The sequence below is a fragment of the Manacus vitellinus genome, unplaced genomic scaffold, assembly GCF_001715985.3.
Source record: "Manacus vitellinus isolate BGI_N305 unplaced genomic scaffold, ASM171598v3 scaffold_1_pilon, whole genome shotgun sequence".
Taxonomy (NCBI): Eukaryota; Metazoa; Chordata; class Aves; order Passeriformes; family Pipridae; genus Manacus; species Manacus vitellinus.
This window is the reverse complement of record NW_021939396.1, coordinates 31,002,910-31,022,143: the sequence shown is the minus strand read 5'-3', so window position 1 is coordinate 31,022,143 and position 19,234 is coordinate 31,002,910.

Genomic DNA, 19,234 nt, shown 5'->3' with positions numbered 1-19,234 from the left:
GGACAAAACACTTGACTTGGGGAAATTAGTTTAATTTATTACCAATCAAATCAGAGCAGAAAACTAAGAAATAAAATCTTACAACACCTTCCCTCCATCCCTTCCTTCTTCACAGGCTTTACTTACAAAATCTCTACCTCCTACCCTCAGTGTTGCAGGGGGATAGGGAAGGGGGTTTACAGTCACAGTTCATAGCACATTGTCTCTGCCAATCCTTCCTCCTCAGGGGAGGACTCCTCACACTCTTCCTCTGCTCCAGTGTGGGATTCCTACCAGAGGAGACAGTCCTCCAGCGTGACAGTCCTCCAGTCCTTCCAGCGTGAGTCCTTCCCACGGGGTCACAAGTCCTGCCAGCAAACTGTTTCAGGGTGGACTCCTCTCTTCATGGGGCCATGGGTGCTGCCAGGAGCCCACTCCAGTTTGGGCTTCCCACAGAGTCACAACCTGTTTCAGACACCCACCTGCTCCAGTGTGGGGTCCTCCAGGGGCTGCAGGTGGATCTCTGCTCCACCATGGACCTCCATGGGCCACAAGGGTACAGCTGCTTCACCATGGTCTGCACCACGGCCTGCAGGAATCTCTGCTCCAGTGCCTGGAGCACCTCTTCCCCCTTCTTCTCTGCTGACCTTGGTATCTGCAGAATTGTTTCTCTCACATATTATTTCTCCTTTCTTCTCTGGCTGCAATTGCTTCTGTGCAGTAGCTTTTTCCTCATCTTAAATCTGTTACCCCAGCGGTGCTACCACAGTCACTGATGGGCTCAAGCTTGGCAGTTACCATGGATTTGGGAAATGGGCAGATCAACAGACCAAAGAGAGCACCACAACTTCAGTAGTTTACTTGTAAGGAACTTGTTATTCTCTTTTGGGTTAATTATAAAAGAAAAAATAAATCAACTGGGATGCAGAGATTATGCACATGATCAGCTTATACAGTGGAGGCAACTAGCTGGTGGAACATCAGTAGGATCTCAATATATTCTTATATTTACAAGCAAATGGAGAGAATAACAGTGACAATGATAGCAAAAGATACAAAATTATCCAGAATATTCTAACACAATTTATTATGAAGAGCTACAGTCAGATCTCACAGAAGCAAGTCAAAAAAGGCAGATGAGACTGAGTGCTGATAAGGGCAAAACATTCACAAGTTCATCTACCTCCCATGTGTCAAACTTGCATAATCTACCACAAAGCGATTTAGGGGGAGCTGCTGTGATCTTGCAAAGTGTCAGCTCACAGGACTCAGTGGTGATGCAACAGATACACAGATTATCAGAGGACTTGGAAGCACTATCAAGAGACCAGATTGTTTTCATTATTTTCATTACTAAGTTGCAGAACTCTGTTTTATAGTGCTGGGGATGCAAATAAAGTTCAGGACATTGGTGTATTCTTGGGAGCTCTGCAAGGAGAAAACCAAATTAAGTCCTTTGAAATGTTATTAGAAACCTGACTTTTTAAACATATTGACTTTGAAATCTCCAGATTAAGTATCAATTTATTTCAATGCTTGGGGAAACTGTAATATAGAAAAAAATGTCTCTTTTTGGAAAAAAGAAGTTGCAGCTTTTAGTGTTTGAAGTGGATCATAATCTTTCTCAAAAAATATTACAGTCTTCTTTAAAAGAAAAAAAAAAAGAAAAGGGGAAATTTAAGCACTTGAGCCCAGTTGTGAAACCACTTTGGTTTTTGCTGGTCTTACTGACGTCTGTGGGAATTCTACTTCAGCCTTATAAACAATAAGACACTAGGATTAAGCAATAAATACAGTATTTGGCATTTTAAGTACTGGTAAGAAGTTATGAGACATGAATAAAGAATAATGAATAAAGAACCAAAAGGTGAATTCAGGGTGTACTCCTTGTTTATGTCAGAGTTGGTCTGTCAGCAAAATATGAACTGAGACACTGTTTCCACATTTTTTAAAGAAACATATTAAGTGTTCTTTAAGCTGATTAAATTGGTTTTCTTTCAGCTGTACAGCCTCTAAGCTAAAAGTTTGTATTTATATTACAGAACTGCCAGCCCTGGACATTCAAAATGCATGAATCAGAACATCAAAATAATGATTTTTTTTTTCTTCCTGGATTTTGAGCTTGAAAATGCCATATTTTCTGTCTTTTCTTTGTAACCACAAGAGATCAACATTTTTTTTTTTTTTTTTAATGCAATTCAGTGGCTTCAGGAGTTGAGTCTCACTGTCTGGTGCCTGGTGCTAGCAGATATGAATGAAAGAGCTGTGAATATGAAATATCCCAAGACTTGCGATAGGAAAATGTGAGCTCACAGCTGGATGGTTGACATACAGGTAGTGTATAAAGAAGGCAGGAGTCCAAAGCCCTACCCTCAGGGCTGTGTCTGGAGGTTGATGTGGGGTTTGAGAGCTGGACTTCTCCAGCCATCTCCAGGCAAGGCTCAGGGTATGAGCTCCTAAACACATGGTGCCGATTGCTCCATTAGTGGCTATTAGCCCACCATGCTGCCTAGCTATTCTCCTTCAAATTTCTCCTAAAAGTTCATATTTAACTCTAGAAAATTGTTCCTACAATAGTAAACGATGATGAGGATTTATATCTTCAAGTACAGATCTCTTCACTCTTGTGACCAGTGACAGGACTCATGGAAACGGCATGAAGCTGAGTTGGGGGAGGTCTAGGTTGGATATCAGGAAAAAGTTTTTCACCCAGAGTGTTGTTGAGCACTGGAGTAGGCTCCCCAGGGGAGTGGGGACAGCACCAACCTCTCCAAGATGTGTTTGGAGAAAGCTGTCAAGCACGTTGTGTGATTCTTGGAGTGTTCTGTGCAGGACTTGAAGATCCCGAAGGGTTCCTTCCAACTCAGTGCATTCTATGATTTCGTGATCCTAAATGCTGGTTTTTTTCAATGTACGCAGTCAGGAGAAAGCCATGGTTTATATTTCACTGTAGATGGACATTTCCAGAGAGATTAACTGCATTTAAGTACAAACTAATGCTAGAGATGCAGCCAGAGAAAGGTGTTCACCACATCCAGAGAAAGGTGTTTTGAATTCTTTGAATGAGATCCCTAATGGAGAATCCTCTCTCTTCTCCTTCATGTCTACTGAAGTAATACTGGCACCTCACTTGGCCTTGACTGTTTGGGTTGTGGTGTCCAGGTTGTGACTGGACCTGGAAAGGTTAGGTACTGCTTTCCCCCCTAGATTTTCATACTTTTCCCCAAGCCTAGAATAAAGCAAGCTGGTCCCACTCTTCTCTAGGTTTTGGGATTCAAAGATGAACACTGATTTTGCTGTCTCTGGGAGACTGTGCCTTTTGGAATTAGTTTGAGAAAAAGCTCTCATTTCTGTTGAATTATTCCTGTTAGCTTCCAGAAAGCCAGTAATGTAGAATTTGGTAGAAAGCTGAAAGCGTGCACTGGGAAATCAATCTGACATTGATTTACTGTCCCAAACAATGTTCATTCTCTATTAATTTTTGTTTGGTGGGCATGAAAAAAGATATGAAAATCCCATCATATGATCCTGTCAGACCCCAACATCAGCCAATTATCAAGTCCCAGAGCACTGAACAGACCTGCAGGTCTGATCACAGTCTATAAAGCAGTAGCATGTTTATGTGTTGTCCCACTCAGACTGTTAATGTGGCTCAGCAACACAACTTCCAAAGTGACTACGGGAAGGGCTGTGGTAAACTGGGTTGTTTAATGGTTGTGTTCACACTCATATGTCCAGGGTGTGTTACAGTTTCTCTAGGATGACTGTCCAGTAGATGTGACTTTTGTAGAAGTTTCTTTTCTAGACATAAATAGAGATAAATTTCTAATATTATTTGTGAAGGAGACTAGAAATAAGTAGCTTTGAGAGGATGCACTGTATCTTACTAAATAAACCGTACTACCAAAGACAGGCCTAGAAAAAGGCCTAGAAAAAGGTTCAGTATAAATACTCACTCTGCCAAAGAGGACACTTTGCTGATGCCAGTTAACAATGCTGACTTCATTTCTCTGGTGGTATTTTGAACATGAAAGCACCAGCCTGGCAATATTGAGATTTTGATTCCTTTTGGATGTTTAGTGATCAACTGCTTGTGCTGCTGAACAAGGAGTGCACATTTTATTGTAGGCCAGTTGTGAAGAGACTGTGCTGGGTTTGGCTGAGGTAGAGTTAATTTTCTTCACAGTAGCTGGTTTGGGGCTGTGTTATGGATTTTCGCTGGAAACAGTGTCGAGATGATAACACAGAGATGATTTCCCTATTTCTGACTGGTGCTTACACAGTGCCAAGGCCTTTTCTGCTTCTCACAGCACTCTAATGGCAAAAAGGCTGGGGGTGCACAAGGAGTTTGGAGGAGACACAGCTGACCCAATCTGACCAAAAGGATATTCCATGGCATCACACTCAGCATATAGAGATGGGAAGAAGGAAGGGAAGATCTTGTGCATGATGGTGTTTGTCTTCCCGAATCACCATTAAGTGTGATGGAGTCCTGTTTTCCTAGAGGTGGTTGAATACCTGCCTGATGATGGGAAGAAGTCAATTAATTCCTTGTTTTGCTTTACCTATTAAATTGTCTTTATCTCAACCCACAAGATTTTTTCTACTTTTACTCTTCTGATTCTCTCCCTGATCCTGCTGATGGGGGTGTGAGCAAGCGGCTGTGTCGGGCTTAGCTCCTGGCTGGGGTTAAACATAACAGTAACAACGTGCCACATTTTGTGGGAAGAGCATGTCTGTGATTTCGAGTGTACATAAAGACTTTCCACTGGGCATGCAGTGCTGCTCAGTTATGAGACTGATTTATTCAGATTTTTACCTCTGTTTGTCTATACCTTACACTTATCACTTAAATATACTCACTTCCAGAATGAAATGTATCAACAGATTGAGAGCTCAGAGCAGCCTACATAACAATCTCTGTCAGAAAGTACCAAATATCACATCAAGTGAAAACTGCTGCAAGAATAACATTAATGGTATGTACAGAAAAATTTTGGTTAACATATTTACTCTCCATTTTTGGGAGTAGCATCATGAGATCTATATTGATGACAACTGCCGGTCTTCAGCTGGGATTGATTGAGATTTTCTATCTGCAGCACCTGTTACCTTTTCTTCATATGCAGTATTTTCATTCAGAATAAGACATGAAGATCTGAAGTATTTTATTAAGGAGCTCTCTTTTTGCATTATATAGAATAACTGGAGGAATAAGAAGGAAAATGTTCAGAAGTTGAACCCCTTAGGGGAAAGTAAATTTCTCAAATCACAAGCCCAGAACGAATCTTGATCAACAGTTTGCAAGATTTCTTTATCAGGGGCTCTGTCACAAGGTACAGAAGAGATAATAGAAGTGACCTTTTGACAAGAACCTCCTGCTCACTGCACTATGTGACCTGCTAAAAAGCATCATCATAAGACAGGGCTTTTTAAACCCATCTTGTAAGCACAGGTCTGTTTACAGGATGCATTTAAACCATCTTTCATGTTGCACTGGTCGAATTTTCTGAGACTTACTCTGCTTGAGTGCTCGTTCCACTGAATTTAAAGTAATCTCATCTGAAATGTGTGAACATTCATGCATTTAGACATTACAAACATTTTTTTCCCAAACAGGACTTTCTGAACAGGCTGCCTGATGAGGTAGGGGAATTTGTGACCCTGGGGAGGTTTGGTGAGCAGATGCATTGGAAGCAGTGTAGGTGCTGCTGGTACAGTGTTTTTGTAGCTGCAAGGTAGGGGCATGAACCTCCTGAGCTTACCCCTCAAGATCCTTTGCAAACTGTTTTTTTTCTGTGTGATGGCATCACTTTGATCAGCTAAGAGACAGTAGCTTTCAGCAGAGCCTGGCCTGGGTTCTCCATGTTTGCAAGGGGGAGCTGAGGGTAAAGGCACCTGTGCTGGCTGCAAGTCTAATTACATTCCATCCTAGATTGATTTGCAGGACCATTCAAACTACAAAACTCATAATTCTTTGTGACAATGCCATCTGCCATGGATGAACCACATAATCAGGGATAGTTCACCTAGGACCCAATCATTTCTGTGGCTAGAATAAAAATTTGCTATTTTATTCATGTAGCATCTTTTATTTACTTCAGGCCAATACATATGACTTCTAAAATAATTAATGTGTAGGGATTGTAGTTTTTAAGCTGATACTGAAGAACTTTCTAAATTATGTTCAGGTTGATTAGCTGTCATTTAGGGAGAGAACAAATAGATATTAACTTAAATATGTTTGCTGAAATGGTCAAAATAATAAGGAGTTTTACATTCCTCTGATCTTGGATGTCATTTGCTGGTAATACAATCAAGAGGAATGATTTTTTTAAGTCTTGAAGGGATTGAAAATTTATTTACCCACTACAGAGTGTTTCTTAGCAATTTTTGCTTTCATGGCATAATTTGCTAAATTTTGTATTTAAAATGCACTGATATCCTTTCTCTCTTCTGCTAGCAGCATGAGCTGAGTTACATGCTTCTTTCTTGCTGAGTACATATGTGACATGGTTCATTCACATCTCAGTTTAAATTATGCCGGCATGTCAAAACCATATAACACAGAGACACCAGAGAATAGCCCATACTTTAAACACTTTGGTAGGAACTCAAATCTATTCAGGTATATTTAAAAATCCAGAATGCAGAATATACGATTTGGTCTTAGAATTATGAACTTGGCCCTTTTTTTTTGCATGATAAGCTTAGTCCAAGTACTTACAGTATCATTATAGACTCTAAAGCTTTTACTGTTAATTTCCAAGCTGGTCTTTGCATATCTCTTAGGATTCGCTTTCCACAGCTAGATACAGACTTGCTACGAGAAGAAGGACCATGTCCAATCACATCAACCAGATCAGCTGATGATCCAATTTCTCATCTCAGTAATGGGGATGCAACTTCTCTGAAGTCCTTAATAGACTTGAGATGAAAAATTGGCTTCACAGAGCTGCCTATGGTTTGTTTGTTTTCCTGAACAGTGCTACACTCTGCCTGACCCTCAGGATGCCTTGAAGTTAACAAGGAGTATCAATGAAGTAATGATAATTGAAATAGTGATTTAAATTCACTAATTATTCCCAGTATTAGACAGCTATTTTGCTGAATGCAAACCAGAATGCAACCAGACAGTGCCAATTATTTTTTCCTTCCTACTAGAACCATGTTGATGCTGATGTAACTCTGAGCAATGATGACTCTGAACAAGTATAGTCCAAACATATAATCAGTGAACTTACAACTCTGGTATGGATATCCTGTCATCTTGTAGGGCCTCAGGCGGAAGATATTCTTCATGTTCCTACCATTCCTGCAGAAGAATTGAATTCAAATCAAACAGATCTTCAAATGGGACCAGAGTCTATTTCTGAGTTGGATATTCAATGTACAGCACCCTCGTAGGGGAACCTGAGAAACTGCAGACAGGGGATCTGCCAGGACACATCTCTGCCCCCAGAAGGAAACTCATATAAGGTCTTTTGGGTATACTAAGTATATTTTTTCAGACAGATAAATCTAGTGGCAAAAATATCCTTGCAACTTCCATTATTTCTAAGAAGGGAAGTTGTGCTTCCAGATCCCTCAATGGGACCCCTGAGTGCAGCAATTTCAGGACACCAAAGAGCTTGAATGCTAATTTCAATCTGTAATCTTTCCGGTAGAAGAGCTTCTTGGGCTTGGAAACAATGGTACCCGTTTGCTTAGCTCACCAGCTTTACACCCTTCCCTCTCACCGTCTCATGGCTCCATCTGTTTCCCCAATTTCCTGCTTGCGTGCTCTTCTGGGCTGGTCATTAGATCTGCCCCAACCATCCCCACTGGGGAGAGCTGCTTCAGATGTGTTTGCTTTAGCTCAGCCTTGCTTTGCAGAAGAAGAGGGTTTGGATCTGTTTCCTGACAGCTTCCCATCCTTCTTGATCTTGAGGTGTTTTTAAAAGTAGAGTGGACTGGCAAAATCTGCTAACAAAAATATGAATTCTTTGTTTGCCAATTGGGAAGGGATAAAGTAAAATTACACTGGAAAGGAAAAATTGCCTCTCCAAATAGATGCTAAATGATGACAACAGAGAAGTGGATATTATTTACTTGTGAGCTCTACAAGCGCAGTATATGCTGTACAAAATAAAAGTATTAAGTCAGTCCCATCTCATCACATTCCAAAGAACTTGTCTCCACTACTTCTCTGCATATCTGGCTGCCTAGCGTGGCCTCCAGTTTCAAAATTTCAGTAAGGTCTCCACATTGTCATATATAAAAACTTAGCACTTTGCACCTGAAAATCTATTCTGCCTGTGCCAGCCTAGCAAGCACCTGGTTTTTGTTGCTCATTTTTAATATTTTTTTTCTAATTGTGGTGCTAGCTGTGAGCATGTAACCTGTCATATTTCACAGGGAACTGCATTGTTTTATATTGTTACGTGTTTTCTAGCAATCGTTAATTTGCATATGCATTTCTCTTGTTCAAATAAAAGTAACTACACTCCAAACACATCAAAAGGAGTTAAAGTACAAATCAATGTGACTTTCTATCTTTTGGTATTCATCCTTCTCTTCTTAAAATTTATTTTAGGGCACAAGGAGAAAAAATTACTGTTGTTTAGTTGGTTAGTAACAGCTGGTGATACATTATTTCAGTTGTCCTATCATTATTAACACAGCAGATAGTCACCATAATAGCATTCATCAAAATAAATTCATGAAATGTTCCAATCCTATATGCTTCAACTGGAACTTCATTGTAATTTAGCAGAACTGACATGTTCATTTGAGACAAAGTACTGTTAATACCTGAGTTAAACAAAACAATTCTCTTTATGCCTGAGCTCTGGGATATTATTTGCACTGGTTGCTTTAAAGTTGCATGGTCCTGAACTAAATATCCAAAAATGCTGAAGAACTTCAAAGGGTCGTAATGCCCAAGTAATCCAACAAGTATTAACAGTCTCTCCTCCCTAAAAAGAATCATTACACAACTAATTAATTTGCCATAGTAAAAAAACCACTGACATTTAATATAAACACCCCTATTGGAGGTTGAAGTAAATATTAAGTTGCACATAAAACTATAAATAGTAAGAATTTTGATGCCAGGTAGTTTCAAAATACTATGGAAAATAGATGAGCGCTGGCTATGTGAAATAAATTTGAAGGTCTCAGCAACATGACCATGCAAAGAGCGCAGCCATCTGTGAAAGTAACCATGGAGCAGACCTGTTCAGTGCCCTTCTGTCATGCTGGCAGGGGGCATTGGTCAGGATGGCCTATGCCTAACTAAAGTGAAGTGTCTGAAGTTTGGTTTTGATAGCTTTAGCTCATCTCAGCTGGAAGGAGCCTCAGCATGAAGTCTTCATTTAAAGGCTGAAGCACAGTTGTGTGTGTGATGGGGTATTCCTTCCACTACCATGGATGGCATTGACAAACCCTTGCAGGATGGAGGCATAGTTGTACTGTGATACCTTCTAGGCAGCAGTTTTATGCAGTTTTGGTTGCTGTCACAGCTGCTGATTTTAGCTGGCCTCTGAGGTTGATGGCCAAAGCTGCCCATTGTGCTCCCTTCCCTCCACAGAGGTTATGGACTCTTTGACTGGTTCCTTTGCACAGATGGTCCTGTTCTGTTACTGTGCTCTGGGTGCTGGATACAGGACTTTCTTGGCTCAGCTTCAGCGCAAGTGGCAGGGCTCACAAAGTGATCTAAAGTGCTGAGTATGGAAGCTGCAAGCAGAGAGGGCTCCTGAGCATGGGATATGCCACGTGAACTCCAGTGCTTTGAGGTTCTGTAGTAGTATCGTGCCTTGACCACCAATTACTGCAGGTCTGATCAGCCCATGCTGATGTGCCTCCTGACTTGTGTGGTTTGCACTTCCAAAATACAGGCATGTGAGCCCTAACTTTCTGAAGCCCCAAGAATGAGCACCACAGCCTGTGTCACACAAGAAAGCCCCTGGTTGCTCTTCCACCTCATCCTAACATGCAATGACAATATGTGCTGCCTCAGTCTCTGGCTTCCACCATAAGCCTATTTTTGTTTCTGGCATAAGATGGAGACTAGGCAGGCCCAAGGCCTGACTTCCACAAACCACTTCCTGAGCTGCGTGGACCTACCTGAAGGTCTGCAACAAGTGATCCACATCAGCCAAATGTCAGTTTGTCATCCTTTCACAAAAAAGAGAGCATTTTTGTAAGTCTTGTTGCCTGTTATTTTCTTGAGGTTCATAACTGTACATATATATTAGTTCTGCATATATAGAGATGTGAGAGAGAGCATTATAGTCCTTATTTTTCTCACAGACTTTTTGATGAAAATTCTATTCTTGGAAGACCAGACGAAGATAAATATCAAGATGTATAAGTGGACGGACACTGGTCCCACAGAGGTTTGAAGATGGAATCTTGAGGCCCTGCAGCTCAAAATGGTTTAATTGGCCCAGAATGGTTTAATTGACTCAAAATTCTGTCAATTCACAGCTAAAAAGGGGAAATCCAGGAGTCAGATGTTGCAGTTAACTCAGTGAAATGTATCTGGAGGAGGCTTTGGGGAAAGAGGGAGCTGAGCACATGTGTATAGTGAGCAGCACATGTGAAAGGCACGTTTCTGATGAGAAATGAAAGCTGGTGTGGAGGATGACATTAGAGTAAGTCAGATCGCTGGGAGGTGTAATACAGGTCAAAAAGGAGAATGGTCTTCAACAGGAAAGGGATAGAGAATGGTCTTGATCATACTGATGGTTAATATAACCTGGTCAGCAGTGATAATACTAAATAAAAATGGATACCGTAGAAGCAAGGGAGCTGAAGACAGATGAAAAGACTTGGAGGTATGGAATGTCATACGAATATCAAACTTAAGCAATAAGACAAGTCAGTACAATAAGCCAAAGAGTACGACAGAATGTACTCATCTATTTAAAAGACTAAAGGAAGTTAATTGTTCCTCTAATTTACTTTTTCACTTAATCAAAGAGCAAGCAGACACATTTGATGCCTAAGATATTGGCAGTTTTAAACAAAATGGGCACTAAGTGAAAATCTGAATTTGTACAATGGCTTATAAATTAGACCCAGATCCATTTAAATGTGATAGGCATACTTGTAGGTATAGCCTGGACTGATCCCTGCGTTTGTTATCCTGGTGTCTTTGACTAGTTGCTACTTTCAAGCATTTTTGTCCGTTCCATTGTAGTGGTTTTGTAGGTGAAGGGGATGTGGCCATTGCAAGACAGTGGTTTGAGAACTGAGATCTGTTGACTTGATATTCTGTTAATAATTAAGTGAAATCTCTGTCCCATCAAAAAAATTATCTGATATTTTAGGCAACTCCACTGCTTTGGGTAGCGAGTCATTAGATTTGGATGGGCAAATGGCTGGAATGCTCACCACATCTTGGGCTGGAGGAGAGAGGTCTGACTCTCACTGGCAGCATTGGTCTGAGCTCTCTGTCTCTCTGTGATGTCCTGCATATGTCCCTTTCTCCCCAAAAGACAGCATTCCTGCATTTAGATGAATGGTTGTTTATTCGCTTGTTGCAGTAACAGTATAATTTAGCAGATGTTAATTACATTCTTAATGCAATTGAATTAACGTAATAAATGATCACCTATCTATTTATTAGATTCCAAGTGATTATTTATACCCTAATGATACTCTGATTTTATTTACACGGTATAAAAGCTTAAATTTCCTACTCCTTGTGGTTGAAAACTGTAAATTTGTCAGTGAGAAAATGTAAGTAACCTAATATTTTGATCTACATGAACTTTTCAAGTGGATAGTACTCATTCTGAAGTCATAAAATCCCGACAAGAATCGTGTCTCTGAAGTCAATGAGAAACAACACTCAGCATCCCTCTGTCCTTAAACAAACTGTACATTTCAGAAAATATCAGAGATTTATTGGTGAGCCAGAGGGAGATTAAGGAAAGGCTAAGGTTAAGACTATAATTTGTAACTTTCAAATCACTAATTTGAAAGTAGGATGAAAATGTAGACCTTTGAAGTCTCCCAGGCTGAACGGTGTGAATGTTTACTATCAAACCGTTCTGCCGCCTCTCTTTGGAGCTGTGACAGCACAGTACATTTTACACCCATGTCCTGAGTGAATTTGTCTCTGAGTAAGAAAAATGAAAATCAGCATACAGTGGAGCCTCTTATATATTCAGTAATAAAATGTTAAAATTTGCATTGCTGATTCACCTTTGTTTTTAAGACCAGGAGCCAAATTGTGTGAATCTCTGAAGAACATGGAAAAACTCAGGTGAGACAGGTAGACCTGAACATGTCAGGAGGAAATAAGTAGCTCATGTTTCTTGCCTGGTTTTTCTACTTACATCATTCATCCAAAGCCACTAGTCAACATTCTTTCAAGATCAAGTAAAGAAAGCAAATCAGCTTGTAAGAGCTCCTCTCCAGCTATACAGTAGATCTGTTTAATGCAATTGAATTTTCTACTGTTTATAAAAGATACAGTTTAACCACCATTACCACTGAATTAGTATATTAACCTTCTACCTTATATGATTTGAGTAATACAACAATGGCAGGTTAAAACGGTGTCTCTCTGTGTCTTTCTGTGTAGATGTGCCACAAGCAGCACCTGTAGCTTCCAGGAACAAAGCCAGTGTCTTCTTTAAAAGACACAGATTGCTAAGGATTTAAAGGTCATTCTGGAGCAATGTGTGACAGACTGTTGTATTAGATCTGATCTTATGCTTGACTTCGATTACTTCTGCTGTGGTGAGTATTAAGGTTAGAAATACTGGAGTGGCATTTAAAAAAACCACAAACAGGAACAGTTAAGGGTGGAGGAGAGCAGGGCTTTAATGTTCCTACTTAAAGATGGTCTCTAAACAACAGCAGTAGCTCAGGTCTGCAAAACTCATTCACCCGTTTCATAAATTCTGGAAATAATAGTTACCTCAAATGGATTCCTCCTATGAAATGTGACTAATGCATTTTATTTGTTAGGCTCTTGCAGTAAGAGAAATACTGAAGAATGAATCACATAATCATAGAATCATTTAGGTTGGACAGGACCTCTAAGAACATAGAGTCCAAATGTTAGCCTAGCTCAGCCACCATGGACAACAGAATGCCACTCTTCACATTTTCTTACCTTGACTTTTCCCAGATTTTCCCACTGTCTCCAAAGCGTACGTTTCAGATCCATTTAGGTCTCCACTGCTATTATTATTTGGGATAATATTCCATACACAATTCTACTCTAGTTAACTATGTTAATAAAATCAATATACCGTAAATACATCTGTAACTGTACCCTAGGAATACTTGATGTGCTCTGAAACAGGCTTCTGTTTAGTCCCCTGATACAATGGGAAGTCTAGAAGAATAGGAAATAATAACACTGCAAACTCATGTCATGCCAGCTATTTCATGCCAAAAGTTGTTCCCAAGCACCTGGCAAGCACAATACATTCATTTTCCAAATGTCAGTGGCCAGCCAGCTCCTCAGGACATTCCCTCCCAACACAGGGACACTTGATAGGCACAATCAGGCAGTTTTGGCCATCAGCCTTATTCCCAAGCCACGTGCACAAACTGTAAGGACGGAAGCGCCTCTTGTTTCTGTTTTTGTCTTGCAAGTGGCAACTTTTTCTCCTCTCCTTCCTGTTTATTTTACTCTGCCATCGTTATTTCCAAGTATTTTGACGGGGATTTTATAGAAGCATTTTTGGAATACTGGTAGGTGTTCCATAGGTGCCCAGATGCATCAATTGGTTCCTGCTGTAATATGCAAACTATTAATGGCACGCTATAAGTACCTGGCTTTGAGGGGCTGGCACAGCTGTGGGAGCCAGGCATGTGTGCAGGTCTTTTTGTAGGTGCCATTATTCACCACTGCCCTCTCCAGGATACAGGGAGTGCTCCAGACCCAGTGCTGGTGGGGCAAGTGTAGATGTCAGGAGGCCTTTGTCTGCTGGCAGCCGACCCCAGGGTGCTGCTCCACCACCTCCTGCTTTCCAGCTGTAGGTCACATCTACCCTAAAGCTCATACCTACAGCCGGCTGGCAGCTGTAATACCATCTGGAGAGTGAACTGAAAGAAGCCTTGTCTCCACACAGAGGGTGACCTCAGTAGGGTATTTGTGTACAGCTTGTCTAGCCGGCATTTGAGACCTAGGCTTGGCTTCAGTGTACATAATACAACTGTATACAAATAGTCTTTGAGGTTCTCTGACTCATAATCAAAAAGCACTTTTCATTTCCATTCAAAATAAATTCAAATGATGCCTGAAAATTCCTTTACCTGAAAATACATTTTCTTCAGTTTCTCTGATTTACTATGAAGAATGTGAGATAGGTGAACACAGGGTTTTGAAATGTCAGCCAATTAGCTAGTAGTCATAAGGTGAATTGAAAATATTTTTCCTTCTTTTTCTTCATGAGATGACATCTCACCTGTCTGAACATTTAGCAGTATGTATCTCTGGCAGCCAAAGCCAGTGACTGACATTTTTTATGTCAACCACTACAGAACTGCAATTCAAACAACCATAAAAGACACCCTGATGCTTAAAATAAAATTAAAAAAAAGTTTGTAAAAGTGGCCAGAAGCACTAATGACAGACTTTACAGCTGGCTATATGATCTATGCATCCAGTGTTTTTACACATCTGGCAGCAACAGGCTACAGAAGTGCTCAGTCTCCTGGGCAAAGTATGAAGTTCACATGTCCATGCTGAGTGTCTGAAACATCTCTGCTGCCTTCAGGCTGATTGATTCACAGAAATGGCCAGTTACTTGCAGGAAATAGTAAAGCTGCTGTTTCTTGCTGCTTGAGCAGAAAGGACACTGGACAACAACGTGTGCCCACACGTGTGTGTGTATGTGTGTGTGAAAACCAACAAACCCCAACTCCCCCCACTCCCCTGCTGCCCACCTCCACCTTCCATCAAAGAAGTAGGGTTTGGATGAAGCCCTAAACCCTCCAAAGTGTGCAGCTGCCTTTTGAGGACCTGACACAAACCAATTAGCACTCAGGTAAATCAGATGAGATTGAGTAGTCTGGCTTACTGGAAGGGGTCCATGGCTAAAGGTTGGCCTTGATCCTGCATTTTTTCATCTTTAGGAAAAAGCCCATGTTTCCTCTCAGCGTGGACAGGCAGGAGACAAGTCAAAAGCTGTATGGCCAAGAGGGAACACTGATTCTTTGGAGAACTGACATTTGTTTGGAAGAAGGGTTGCATTATGAATTGTGCCTTTTATTGATTATGTTTTGTAGCCATTCACTCTGTTCATGGTAACATTTGCACTAGTATGTAGTATGGAATATTACTCTGGATGCAATTAAAAACCGATGGAACAGAGCTTTGTCAAGGATGAGGGGATGGCAGCACCTGATTACCAGCACATATGGTCATTGGTGTCAATGGAGCACTAGAGTTTACTCTCCAGCTGAGTCATCTCCCCCGAGGAAGTTGCATGAAAATAGCATTTAACAAGGGTGATAAAGACTATAGGGATAAAAGAGAGTGAAGAATCTGTTAGCAGTATTTCTGCAGCAAACGGATGACTGAATGTATTTCCAAATGTTACGTAATTCTTGCGTGACTCACACCACCACAGTCCACAGAGCATATGCAACATTTGGTACAGCAGCAGATCAGTGTAAATACCAACAACATTTTTGTAGTCTGAGATGCTCGCAGAGACTGTAAACCTGCAAATTTGCATTAATGTTCATTTCAAATGGGGACCTTGTATGATTATATAGTGGTTTAATTTTTTTGCTTGGTTTATTAGCAGCAGGAAAATTCCACTGTATAAAGTACTTTTCTTGGAGCAACTTTACACAAGGAGTTAATAAAATGTATTGCTACCATGTCTGCAATACTGACTCTTTTCGGTGGAACTCAAGGCAGCCTGCTGTAACAGTAAACTGTTGTTTTCTGCAGGTTTTGGGCACAGATGTTTCCTTGAACATTTAATAAAACGAGACCTCCTGATAACTTCAATTATTCCCACAATTTAAAAATTGTATGAAAGTCCACCAGTATCTTCAGCTCAGAAAATGAAGGAGATGGACACCTGTGGTGTGGCTGAAGACCTGATGCTTCCTTGGCACGTGGGTGTTCTGACTCCTAAGCCATCTTTGCTGTGCTTCAATGTGGTGTTCTTGCAGGACTGCCTAAGGTTTCCCAGCCCACTTCTTGCCTGTACTCCTGTACACTGCAACAGGGTTGCAGTGCAGGCCAATTATCCCCTTCGCTCACGTGTGGCTTCTGTCAAAATCTTGACTCTCTTCTTGACTCCCTACTGCTCATATTTTCTTGTTCCTACCATCTGTCTTGTACAAACATCCTCCTACTTTATTCTTGCAGTACACTCTCTTTTAAGTTTCTTTTATAAGTAGAGAAGGGCTCCTTCCCCTGTCCCCCAGTTTGTTCCCACCACACCTGTCTAATGTTCACATTCCACAATAATTACCAAATAATAATAATAATTACCATAGAATCACAGAAAATAGGCCATTAAGGGACACTCAGCAATCTTTCAATCTGAAATCTTGTCCAGAGTAAAAATATGAAATCTTCTAATTTCTGTGGTAATCTAATTCAGAGATATTATTCTTACAATTACAGAATTTTTCTTTATGTCTAACTTGGATCTCAATTTTCATACAATTTAAATCTGTCTGTTTTTTTTTTAATTCCCAGGGGCCTGGAAAGCAGCTTTCTAGAGCAGCTGTTTGTGTACTGAGGACAGTTACTTCTCAGTCTTCTATCCCACTCATATTCCTATCTAACCAATGTTACTTTTTTCTGTGTCCAATATAGTTTATTTTCTTCATATTTTTCTCCTATAAACAGTCTTTTCCCTCTGTTTAACACATACAGGTTCCCAAGGCTTCTCCTTTCCCCTCACTTTCTTCCTCTCCCCCCTACTTTCTGCTTCTTCTAGTTTTGATTTCAACATGTCTGTACCTCCTTTTTTCTGAAGGTTCATTTCCAATTTTTCTGACAATGCCTGTTCTGCTGTATATCATTGTTGCATGTGGAGGCTTGTAGCAAATGTAGGAATGTGTTGTCTTGGTATGGCAGGAATGCATGAAAGCCATCTGATGTGATGTAAATGTCTTTCAATTACCTTCTCTTTGCAGAATGTCTTTTTTAGTCCCAGCCCCTGTGAAAGGCTGCTGGTGCACTTCTGCCTTCACTGTTTCCATGGTAGCTGATCCCATCCTTTTGTGACTTTCTCATCAGTGGCCTAAACAAAATCTAGAACTGTCATAATTAAATGGAAGACAGTTTACAGTATTTTTGAAGTCTGGGTGGTATTACATGATAAAAGTACTTTGCAGCTAAAATTGGATAAGTAATTAAGCACCATCACCTTAAACTATGATACTTTCAGAAGTACTCTGTGGAACATGTCCTGAATATAGTAAAATTGCAATGTTAAATAAAGTTAATGACACTGTTCCAGAAGCACAGAATGTAATGCTTTAATTAACCCAGAGTTACAGCAGCCTGATTTTAACTAACTCCCTCTCCCCCCAGCCCCTTTCTTAAAAGCACTCGTGGTTCAAGCACTTCACCTGTATGCCTTGGGAATCAGATCTGGATTTGGATTCTGACTGCAATCCCAAAATCAGAGCCTGTAGCTCCAACAGCTGACTCAAAACCCAGATCAAAATATTTTCAACCTCTGGCATATTTGTAGGCCAAATTTAACATTTTTGCAGACTTCAGTTTTCAGTGTAATATCTGACCTCTCCCCTTTCCCTCCCCAAAATTGTCTTTGAATAGTAACCATGAGGTGTTCAGGAGCCGGGATGTATTTAAACTTGGGTCATTAAGTGTAGACTAAGAAATTTAAGTATAGGCAGCCATTTTCAAAACTCTTGGTGAAGATTTGTCTTTTGTGGTCTACTACAGTGTCTCTGTCAAGCGGCTATTCAGTGAATCACAGTCTGGAAAGTCAAGAAAGATATATATCTCTCAAATTAATGCATTGATCTCAAAGGAATTCAGGTACTGTAGTGGATTAACACATATTACTACTGTGAAAGATAACACCTGAAATTCTACTCTTTGACTATACTCTGTATTTTCTTCCAATTTCTATAAATCAACATTAAAAAAAAAAGAGTTCAAAATCTATGGTTTAAAGCCTATGATTCACCTATCATTTATTTTTCTTTACTTAATTAGTATTGAAAGCACTTATAAACGTAAAATCTAGTCCTTGTCTAAATGTATGTGCCCAAATTTTCACAGAGCTCTCTGATTAATCAGTATAACACACGAAGGAAGACATAAGAAAGCTCAGGCAGGTGACCAATCCTAGATCTTCAACAGAGGATGTTTTCATTCTGTCCAACAATCCACATGTAGCTATATCAAGTCCAGAACTCCTCATACCGTAAATCACAAACCTCAAGAGGACTCCATCTTCTGACTTGAGAATCAGCTTCAGTTGTATGGCCAGTCTTTTTCACAATCTTAATGGACATTTGTAGTAGAGTTCCTAATCCAGTTGATACCAGACTTTTTCTCAATGATGTCAGCATTACCTTGGTTTCTATGAATTGCAAAGAGCCATTAGCTCTGTGTATAGCATCACTTTCAGTAATTTTCTTTTCAGTTCCCACATACTGTATTTATATCACTGTCCTGACACTCGAGACAGTGAGAATAGATTTGAAATTATAATGCAGTTGCATAAGCCAGCATTAATAGTATGCAGAAAACGGACCGAATGAAAACTGTCATATATGACACCTGCAACTTGGTGTAGGGCAAACTGCAGGGGAGAGGCCTTCCACAGCCAGAGAGACCTAAACTTGCTGCTTAAACAAGTGCCCCACAGAAAACATGAGAGTTCTTGGAGTGAGTTGCTGAAGTGTCGGGGCAATGACCATGTGTGGGGAAAGGTGATTACGTTGAATTTGCTGGAGCTGGAGGGTGGGTGGGCACTAAAGGATAGAAGATAATTAGAAAAATAGTAGAAGCACAGAAAAACTACAACCAAAACCATTTCACAGGTGATAGCAAAATCCTGTTTTTTTTCATTACTGAGAAAAAAAATCAACATTCAATATACTGCCAGTTTGCACCTAAAACCTCCTAGATAACCAGTCCCAAGTGACTGTGAAAAACACTGGCTGAAGGAAGGACGTATTGACATGATGAAATTTAGATTATCAGGTTAAAAGAAGCTGCCTATTCCCTGTTCCCCCCGTCTCCTCTTTTTAGCAACTGGAAGGAAGAAACATGAGAGATTTTAACAAATTC